The 9,026-nt window shown below is 42.4% G+C and overlaps 1 pseudogene; it reads left to right on the top strand.

Moving 5' to 3' along the window:
- The first annotated feature begins 7,977 nt into the window (after positions 1 to 7,977).
- On the top strand, positions 7,978 to 8,191 carry LOC138797976 (U2 spliceosomal RNA; annotated as a pseudogene).
- The last annotated feature ends 835 nt before the right edge of the window (positions 8,192 to 9,026 follow it).

Genomic DNA, 9,026 nt, shown 5'->3' with positions numbered 1-9,026 from the left:
ATAGAGGAATTTTTGAGGCAATCTCCTATAGTCTTGTTTTTTCTGAATGCGATCAACTTTTATTAATACTGGATCTCCTTCTATTAGATACCAAAAGTTATTTAGGGCACGTTCAGACTACAGAATCTATGCGAAGTCCCCGTGGATTCCGACGCTTGTCCCGCTCGAATCTCCGTCCGTCCCATAGACTCCATTCTCTGTTCAGGCGGATTCCGCCATTCGCCCAAAGAATTCACATGTCCATTCTTTAGGCAGATGACAGAATCTGCCTGGCCATAGAATGGAGTCTATGGGATGGGCGTGGGAATCTGTAGTCTGAACTTGCCCTTATAGCTTTTTTTAAGAACAGAGTTGTACAGAGTATTGTTAAAGGGGTTAATCAGTGCTACAAAAACATGGCCACTTTCTTCCAGAGACAACACAACTCTTGTCTCCATTTCAGGTGTAGTTTGTAGAGATGAGCGAACCTCGAGCATGCTAGAGTCGATCCGAACCCGAACTTTAGTTATTTGATTAGCGGTGGCTGCTGAACTTAGATAAAGCCCTAAGGCTATGTGGAAATCATGGATATAGTCATTGGCTGTATCCATGTTTTCCAGACAACCTTAGAGCTTTATCCAAGTTTAGCAGCCACCGCTAATCAAATACCGAACGTTCGGGTTCGGATCGACTCGAATCCAAACCCGGTTCGCTCATCTCTAGTAGTTTGCAATTAAGCCCTATTCACTTCATTGGAACCAAGCTGCACACCTCACCCAAACTGGAGACAAGAGTCGTGTTGTCTCTGAAAGAAAGTGGCCATGTTTCTGGAAAACCACTCCAAAGGAGAAATAGAAGCATTTGTCAAATGTATTACTGTTCTCAGGGTTGACATATTTTCTCTTATTTTGGCCTTTAACAAAGCTACGTAAGGATAATCTCGTTTCCGCAATCTGGCCCTATTACACACAAAGATTATCTGACAGATTTTTGAGACCAAAACCAAGAATGGATTTGAAAATCTTTCTTTTATGACCTGTTCTCTGTTTATAGTCTGTTCCTGGCTTTGGCTTCAATGATCTGTCAGATATCGTTCAGATAAATCTGTGCCAGAAACATCTCATTAGCTTGTTGTTGGTAAGTATTGTTTGTATTCTTTGTAGTCTAAATTGTTGCCCATAAGGAATTGCCTCTTTTACACTTGAAGAGTGTGTATACTAGCAGTAGGCTTATGATAGCCTTTTGTGCAGATTTGGTTGTCACGTATGTCAATAGAGACATCCAGAACATGTAAATGGTTGCTTCCATAAACACCAGTGAACAACATGTTCACTGTATTAGTGATGTTCAGGTGGTTGAGGAACTCCAAGGAACTCCCACTCATCACCATCCCATACCATAGGGACATCATCCATGTTTCTGAAAAAAAAAAAACTTTTACAATAGGCATGGATTATTTACAGAAAAAAATAATTTTCGTTTAGAGATGAGCGAATCGGGTTCGAGTCCATCCGAACCCGAATGGTCAGCATTTGATAAGCGGGGGCTGCTGAAGTTGGATAAAGCTCTAAGGTTGTCTGGAAAACATGGATACAGCCAATGACTATATCCATGTTTTCCACATAGCCTTAGGGCTTTATCCAAATTCAGCAGCCACTGCTAATCAAATGCTGCAAGTTCGGGTTTGGATCGACTCGAGCATGCTCGAGGTTCGCTCATCTCTATTTTCATTCAAACATAGCCTGAAATATATTGGCATACGTACATGAAACAGTAGTTCCCATGGCTGTACCAACCATCTGTTTATAACAACAGTCCTCAACCCTAAAGGATTTATTAGTAAGGATGAGTTTAAGAAACTCACAGTTTAATGAACAGAATAGTATAGAATTGTCAGTATCTAGAAGGAACTCCTTGATAGTCTCTATACCGTCTTCATGGGGAATACGCGTATAGAGGGTTTCAATATCAAGAGAGACAAGTTGAAACAAAAGCTGCCAATGTATATCTTATAAAGCCCTCAACAAACTGTTAGTGTCTGTTAATTACGTTGGTATAGCAGGCAACAATGGTCTAAGCAGCCAGTCTATGTACTTTGGGTCAGTTGACATTGAGGAATCAGTGCTGAAATTCAGAGCGGAATCTCCATTGCAGACTCCACTCTGAATTTCGCCTGCCTCAGGGCATCAATATAAAGTATAAGGCCCTATACCTTACAATGAGGTGCTGAGGCAGGTGGAATTCTGAGCAGAGTCTGCTATCGGGATTCCGCTTGGAATTTCAGCGCTGATTCTTCAGTGTGAACTGACCCGTAGACAGGAATTCAGTCACTGAGCCAATCCCTGCCACAATAGGCCATTCAGGGGGTTAGCTCAGAGACCCCATACCATCTGGCATGCCTAGGGAGTTCGGGGATAAGTTTGGTACCTATCTTTTTAGAGAGGATATTATATTCAACAAACTGTCTTAAAAAGGACTGCAAATTACTAAAAGGAGAAGTCTGGCAGCCGTCATGGGGGATGTAATAACCAGTCCTAATTTACCTCCCCCGTGATAAGTGGCGGGCCCCCTACTGGAAGATATTTTTCGCTGATTTGTGATATCATAAATGGTGGGTAATGTCTGTTCCGGCTGATGGAAAGCCTGCTCAACCAATCAGTGACTGGAGCGGCATCCCGTCCTAGTCACTGACTGGCTAAGTGACCATTCCATCATTCGGGTTGTGATGTGTGCAGTGCCTGAGATTTGGCCCCTGACTAAAAAAACAAAAGAAAACAACAAGGAGGCCAGACTTTTCTGTGCTGCCTTCTTTGTCTGACAAATGGATAGATCATTCCTATTTTTGAGCCACTTAAGAAGAGCCTTTTGTTTCCCTAATGACAAGTTCCTATTTGTCTTAGGGTTCACTAACACTTTGATTTTATTGATCACAGAATGTGTAAATATCTCTATAAATCCTCCTGGTTCTACGAGTGGAGATAGAACTCCTGTCCCCTCAGAAATCCTGTATTTCAATAGTCTCACTATAGTCACTTACAGGTGAGCAGAGCAGCTGAAATTTGTTTTCGTGATATTTGTGAATTTTGGGTCAGAGTTGTAAAAATTTGCAAATCTAATACAAGTCGTTAAAGGACATTTCTTACAGGACAGCAGTGGACCAGTGGCATAAAATCAACTTTTCTCCATAGACATCATTGAACATCCACATTGGTGGATCAGCAGTGTTAAATGAGACTTTCTCCAGGACAACAGTAGACATTTTAAAGTTGCAGATTCAAAGCAAATCTGCAGCAGATCCTGTACGTGTGAAGGCACCCTAAAGCGAAAGACCCATCAATGGTCCTAGAAGGCTCCAGAACAGACACCTGGACATGGCAGGGGTAGCACTCAAGACTGGCGCTTTTGGGCATCAGCAGGCCGGTATTATTAGGCTGCTGCTGTTTGGTTTTTAACCCGGCTGCTTATGAAACCGGGATACTTTCCATTCATATATTTGCAAATTGCGATCAGATCGCCCCTAAGACGTTTTTTTTTTCTAAACTAAATAGCCCCAGGCTTGATAACCTGTCCTGGTACTGTAACCTTCTTATTCCTTTAATGACCTTCGTTGCCCACCTCTGCACCTGCTCCAGTTCAGCTGTGTCCTTCTTATATACCAGTACCCAAAACTGTACACAGTATTCCATATGTGGTCTGACCAGTGACGTATAAAGAGACAAAACTATGCTCTCATCTTTATCATGTATTCCTCTTTTGATGCATCCCATTATTTTATTAGCCTTGGCAGCTGCTGCCTGGCACTGGTCACTTAAGTTGAGTTTACTGTCCACCTACAGTATACCCCTAGATCTTTTTCGGAAGCAGTTTTACCCAGTGATTTTTTTTTTATTAGGCACATAAATGTACTTTTTATTTTTATGGCCCAAGTTCATACACTTACAATTATCCACATTAACTCTTAAAGGAGAAGTCTGGCCAAAATAAATTTTTGATATGTTGTTACTTATGAAAAGTTATACAAATTTCTAATGGACATTAATTATGGGAAATGCACATATAGGGCTATTTCCCTTAATTTAGTAGACCAGGAATTGTTAGAATTCTCTTAGATCCAGTGACGTTACGACGAAAGGTGTAATTCCTATGGAGTGTCCAGCAGGGGGCGCTCTCTATATAGAAGTCTATGGGACTTTATTGTTTCTATGGATTTCTATGTAATGTAATGTAGTGTAGTGTACAGTGCTTTATTGAATGAATACATCTCCGCTCTCATATACCGGCTGCCGAAGCATCAGCGCGGACACCAGGAAGCATCAGCGGCCGGTATATGAGAGCGGAGAGCGGCGTCCAGGCGGGGAGTCAGCAGTGCTAGAGGGGGAAGGTTCCCGGAAGGAGGAGGAGGGGGGAGCGCTCCTGTGTACTGAGCGGCTCCCCCCTGCTCCCGGCGGCATAAGCAGTGGCATCGCAGGCAAGTGACATCCATTACCCAGCTACAGCTCCCATCACCTGTTCATACTATAAGCAGATGATGGGAGCTGTAGTCCAGTGTATATGCGGCGGATCGGCGGGCTTACTGTGATATCCTAATGTATTGAATGAATACATTTATGCAATACTTTGGGGAGCAAGGACACTTGCTCCCCAAAGTATTCCATAGATGTATTCATTCAATAAAGCACTGTACACTACACTACATTACATTACATAGAAATCCATAGAAACAATAAAGTCCCATAGACTTCTATATAGAGAGCGCCCCCTGCTGGACACTCCATAGGAATTACACCTTTCGTCGTGACGTCACTGGATCTGAGAGAATTCTAACACTTCCTGATCTACTAAATTAAGGGAAATAGCCCTATATGTGCATTTCCCATAATTAATGTCCATTAGAAATTTGTATAACTTTTCATAAGTAACAACATATCAAAAATTAATTTTGGCCGGACTTCTTTAAAAGACCAGGCCAATATTCATTTTTGGGCTTTCGTTTTTCCGTCACTAATTTTACTTTGTAATGACAGGCTGAATTTTTGAATAACGTATGCTGTGAAACCAGAAAAAAATTATACATGCGCTGGAAAAGGGGGGTGATTCAAACTTTTATTAGGGGAGGGGATTTTTCATTATAAAAAAAACTTATTTAGTTTTTTTACAGACTAACTGCAGCCTGGAACAATAGATCGCTGAGCTGGGATCAGCGCCATTTTGGTACAGACCCCCAGCTGGCTCAGATGGAGGGACTGCTCCTCCGCAATCATGTCCGCAATCCTTCCCAATAGACCACCATGGATGCGTTTAAGCAGCCATTTAAATGCACTATTTGCCACGGTACGGGGCTGCAGATAGCAGCTGGGATAGCGGGGGTTCAGATAGCGGGGGTTCAGAGAGTGGTTGCCGCCCCCCCACCTACCCTATCGGCGCCATGATGTACATTTAAGTCATCGGTCGTCATTTGCCATTATTCTGTCCAAGCTTCTAGTTTCTCCAAATACCTTTGTAAAATTATAAAATCCCCCTTTGTGGTGAATACTTTACTCAGTCTAGTATCATCTGCAAATATGGAGATTCTACTCTGTGGCTCCTCTACAAGGACATTAATCAATATATTAAAAAGAAGAGGACCCAATACTAAACCCTGTGGTACCCCACTAGTAACTGTAACTGCACATGGCTCAGGCACTTACTCTTTAGCAATTGCCTGCATTCATGGATCTGTGTGACCTATGAATGCAAGCAGCTGGCTAAAGTTGGGGACGCAGTAAGGTGGCAAGGGGGCCCTGGCTGGCGGGCCTGGTTGTGGCTGCTATAGCTACGCCACGGACTACCTAAAGTCTACTTCAAGCACTGTTTTATTTTGCACTAGCACCTGTGAGCGGTTCCTCTTTTGTATACTTTTGTACTAACCAGAAGTTGAATCTTTACTTATCAAAACTTCAGTGTAAGTGGTGGACACTGTCACCTTTCTTACATCACATCTGCATCCTCACACAATACTACTGTCCCTTTTCAAACGCAGCGCTGGTGTGTTCAGGGGTGAGTACTGCCACTCCTGGCCACCATTGACAAGGTTACCCCAAAACACCAGAGCCCACCAGCTGTTGAAACACTAGCATTCAGTACCTGGGCCATGGCAAAAATAAATACCGAAATACAAAATATATATTTTTATTTTCTATAAACTTTCTATGTACTTGAATGAGGCTTTTTCTCAAAGGCCAAAAGGTGTAATAATACCAACTACAATTAGTTCCACTTTTTATTCGGAAACATATAATATTGGATGCTTTTAAGCATAATAGTTTCAAGTAAGAATGTGGATGCTTTATTACTGTAAAAGCTGACATAAATGCAACCTAACCTTTAAAAAATAGTACACAGCTTTCTTGTTCATACATTTAATTTAGTCCAAAATAAATTCACAAGTCAAGAGGTTAGCTGAGCAATACAGTGCATTAGATTTGCCCTTCTATTATAAGATGTAATATTTGTATAAAAGAGACTGTGGATTAAAGTGCACTGTATACCTCATGTACTCCAAGGCAACCATATTTACATAATCAACAGGTTTATTCGTTTAAAACATAGATAATCTTAACATATTTTTTTTTTATGTAAACATTAATATTAAATTCATACATTCAAATACAGATTTGAAATGTAAAATAAAATGTAAAGTTTTGTTCTTTGGCAGCACATATACTAACATTTAAAGTTTTCTGGTACCTTAAGTCAAAATGTTGATTCGTCCCTCCTTCTGCCATCAGGCGTATCCCCATAAATGACATTATATATACAATCATGATACAAAAGTAAATGTACCGCTAAGTGAAAATGGCCAAATTGTGCTCAAAGAGCCAATATTTTGTGCAGCCACCTTTATTTTCAAGCACTGCCTTTGTCGAAACACTTTACCCATTAAAAAGTTACGCACAAGCTATGTGAGTTTGTAATATACAGTTTGTAACCATTCTGTGGTGTTCTGGTTGGTTTCCAGCGTCTTAACTCCACACCACCCCCTTCAGTGAAGTGAAACCCTCCTCAGGCCGTCCACTCCGTCTCACTCCTTTTCTTCCATTCTACCATCAGAGACGCACCCACATGGTTCAGAGATGAGACTGGCCTAGCACAAGCAGGTCAAGCCCACCTCTGATGTCACCACTGGGGGAAGATCATCTGGTCGTGTCTCCTGTCCTGCAGGGGGGGGAGGGGGCGCACAGATGGGTTTACACACAATCCTATGGCAAAGCGATGAGCATGTAAAATGCACTCAAGGCTCTAATTATCAGCTGTCGATTTTCCTGGGCTGTAATCTGGCATGTCAGGAAGGAAGAGCTGAGCGGTACAGTGGGAGCACAGGGTGAGGTTAGGTTCAGGACTACGGGAAGGCCGTACACACATAGCGGCTCTGCTATGCTGAGAGTTGTAGTGCCACAGGAGCTGTAGGTTGTAAAATGCTGCAGTTCTAGAAAGATACATTGAGAACTAGGTGGTGCGGTGGCGCTGGATGGTGCGGTGTCATTGTGGTGTGTGTGGAGGGAAAGAAAGCTAAGGAGGCACGTTGCATGGTAGGGAATATAGACCAGCTTTTTAAAATAAAGTGTAACTAAGGAACACCAGTAGCTAGAATGGTGAGAAATGACTCAAAATAGTCAAAAGACACCCATTTTGTGAAGGGAGGGTCTTATGCTTTATTTTAGTATGTCACAGTACGTGTTGGCATTTATGGTTTCCTCAGCGAACTGTAGCTCCCCACAGCTGGCAGCCGGGTATCATGATACCCTCACCACCATGCTTGACTGTAGACATAGAGTGGGTTGACACCATCTGAACCAAATAAATTTATCTTGGACTCATCAGACCACAGGATATGGTTCCAGCAATCCATGTCCTGAGGGCTGTATTTGGCACTAGGCACTGGTGGTCCACTGCCTAAGATGGTAGCCTGCAAGGGGCTACATTTTGGGACACACACGAAAATGAAATGTATGTTGTTTTATCGCTCCTCTGCCTTTTGGCTGAGATCAAGTGTAGTATCTTTTCTTATCAGTTTAATATCTGATACGTCCCCTATCTGGGGACCATATATTAAATATATTAAATATTATATTAAATATAAATTTTTAGCACAGGGAGATGGGAAAAGAGCTTGTCCTGTCCTCTCCAGGCATTGACCTGGGATAGCAGTTGTTTTGCTTTTAACCCCCCCGTCCTCCCTTTGCCTTCCGTCAAAATTATTAGTAAAACTGGGGTCTCTGAACAAGGGGAGGGGTTAAGTAATTGACCACATGCACAGCAGAGAAGAACACTGACCTCTGTAGCAATAGGAACCAATAAATCACCTCAATGCTCTGTCCTCCAATAAGAGTAGATAGAGAAAGAATGCACCCCCTCCCCTGGAGAGAGCTGCCCGCCCCTTCTGTTGGAGATAATCTCTCTTCTTACCGAGGGAGAACAGACAGCATGGACTCTTTTTTAGGTGGCACGTCTGGGTGGTGCTTGTAGTAAGAAAAATTCTCATAGCATTTCAAAAGTCCATTCTCGGCACTCACCATTTCATGCTTCAAAAAAGTTTTATTGTAGAAAATTCATCAAAACATATATAACGGCAACAGGACGTTTCGGCTTCAAGCCTTCCTCAACTGTCTCTGAAGCATGAAATGGTGATCACCGCGAATGGACTTTTGAAAAGCCCAGACTGTCAGAACCTAATGGAAAGAAGGAAAGAGTTTGGATCACTTCAGTGCAGGGTCAGCTGTGTCCAGATCTTTTTAACAGTGACATCTATTGTAGAAAACAAGTAGATTCAACCCTTTCACTGCCCTCCTTACATTACAGCTAATGTAACAGTGGTCCTAAATTTCGGACTCCGGCAACAGACTTTTGGCATGGCATGTGGTCCTGCATCCTGTCCCAGTCCTTTTGGCAAGAGGTGACCAGCTATGTTGCTAGGCATTGGAAACTCGCCCTACCTGTTGAACCTCTGCCTTGCTGACTCTGCCATGCTGTCTTGTTAATAGCCAAACGGGTTCTAATGCGAGAATGGA

Source organism: Dendropsophus ebraccatus, chromosome 7 (genome assembly GCF_027789765.1).
Source record: "Dendropsophus ebraccatus isolate aDenEbr1 chromosome 7, aDenEbr1.pat, whole genome shotgun sequence".
NCBI lineage: Eukaryota > Metazoa > Chordata > Amphibia > Anura > Hylidae > Dendropsophus > Dendropsophus ebraccatus.
This window is presented reverse-complemented; position numbering and strand designations above follow the sequence as displayed.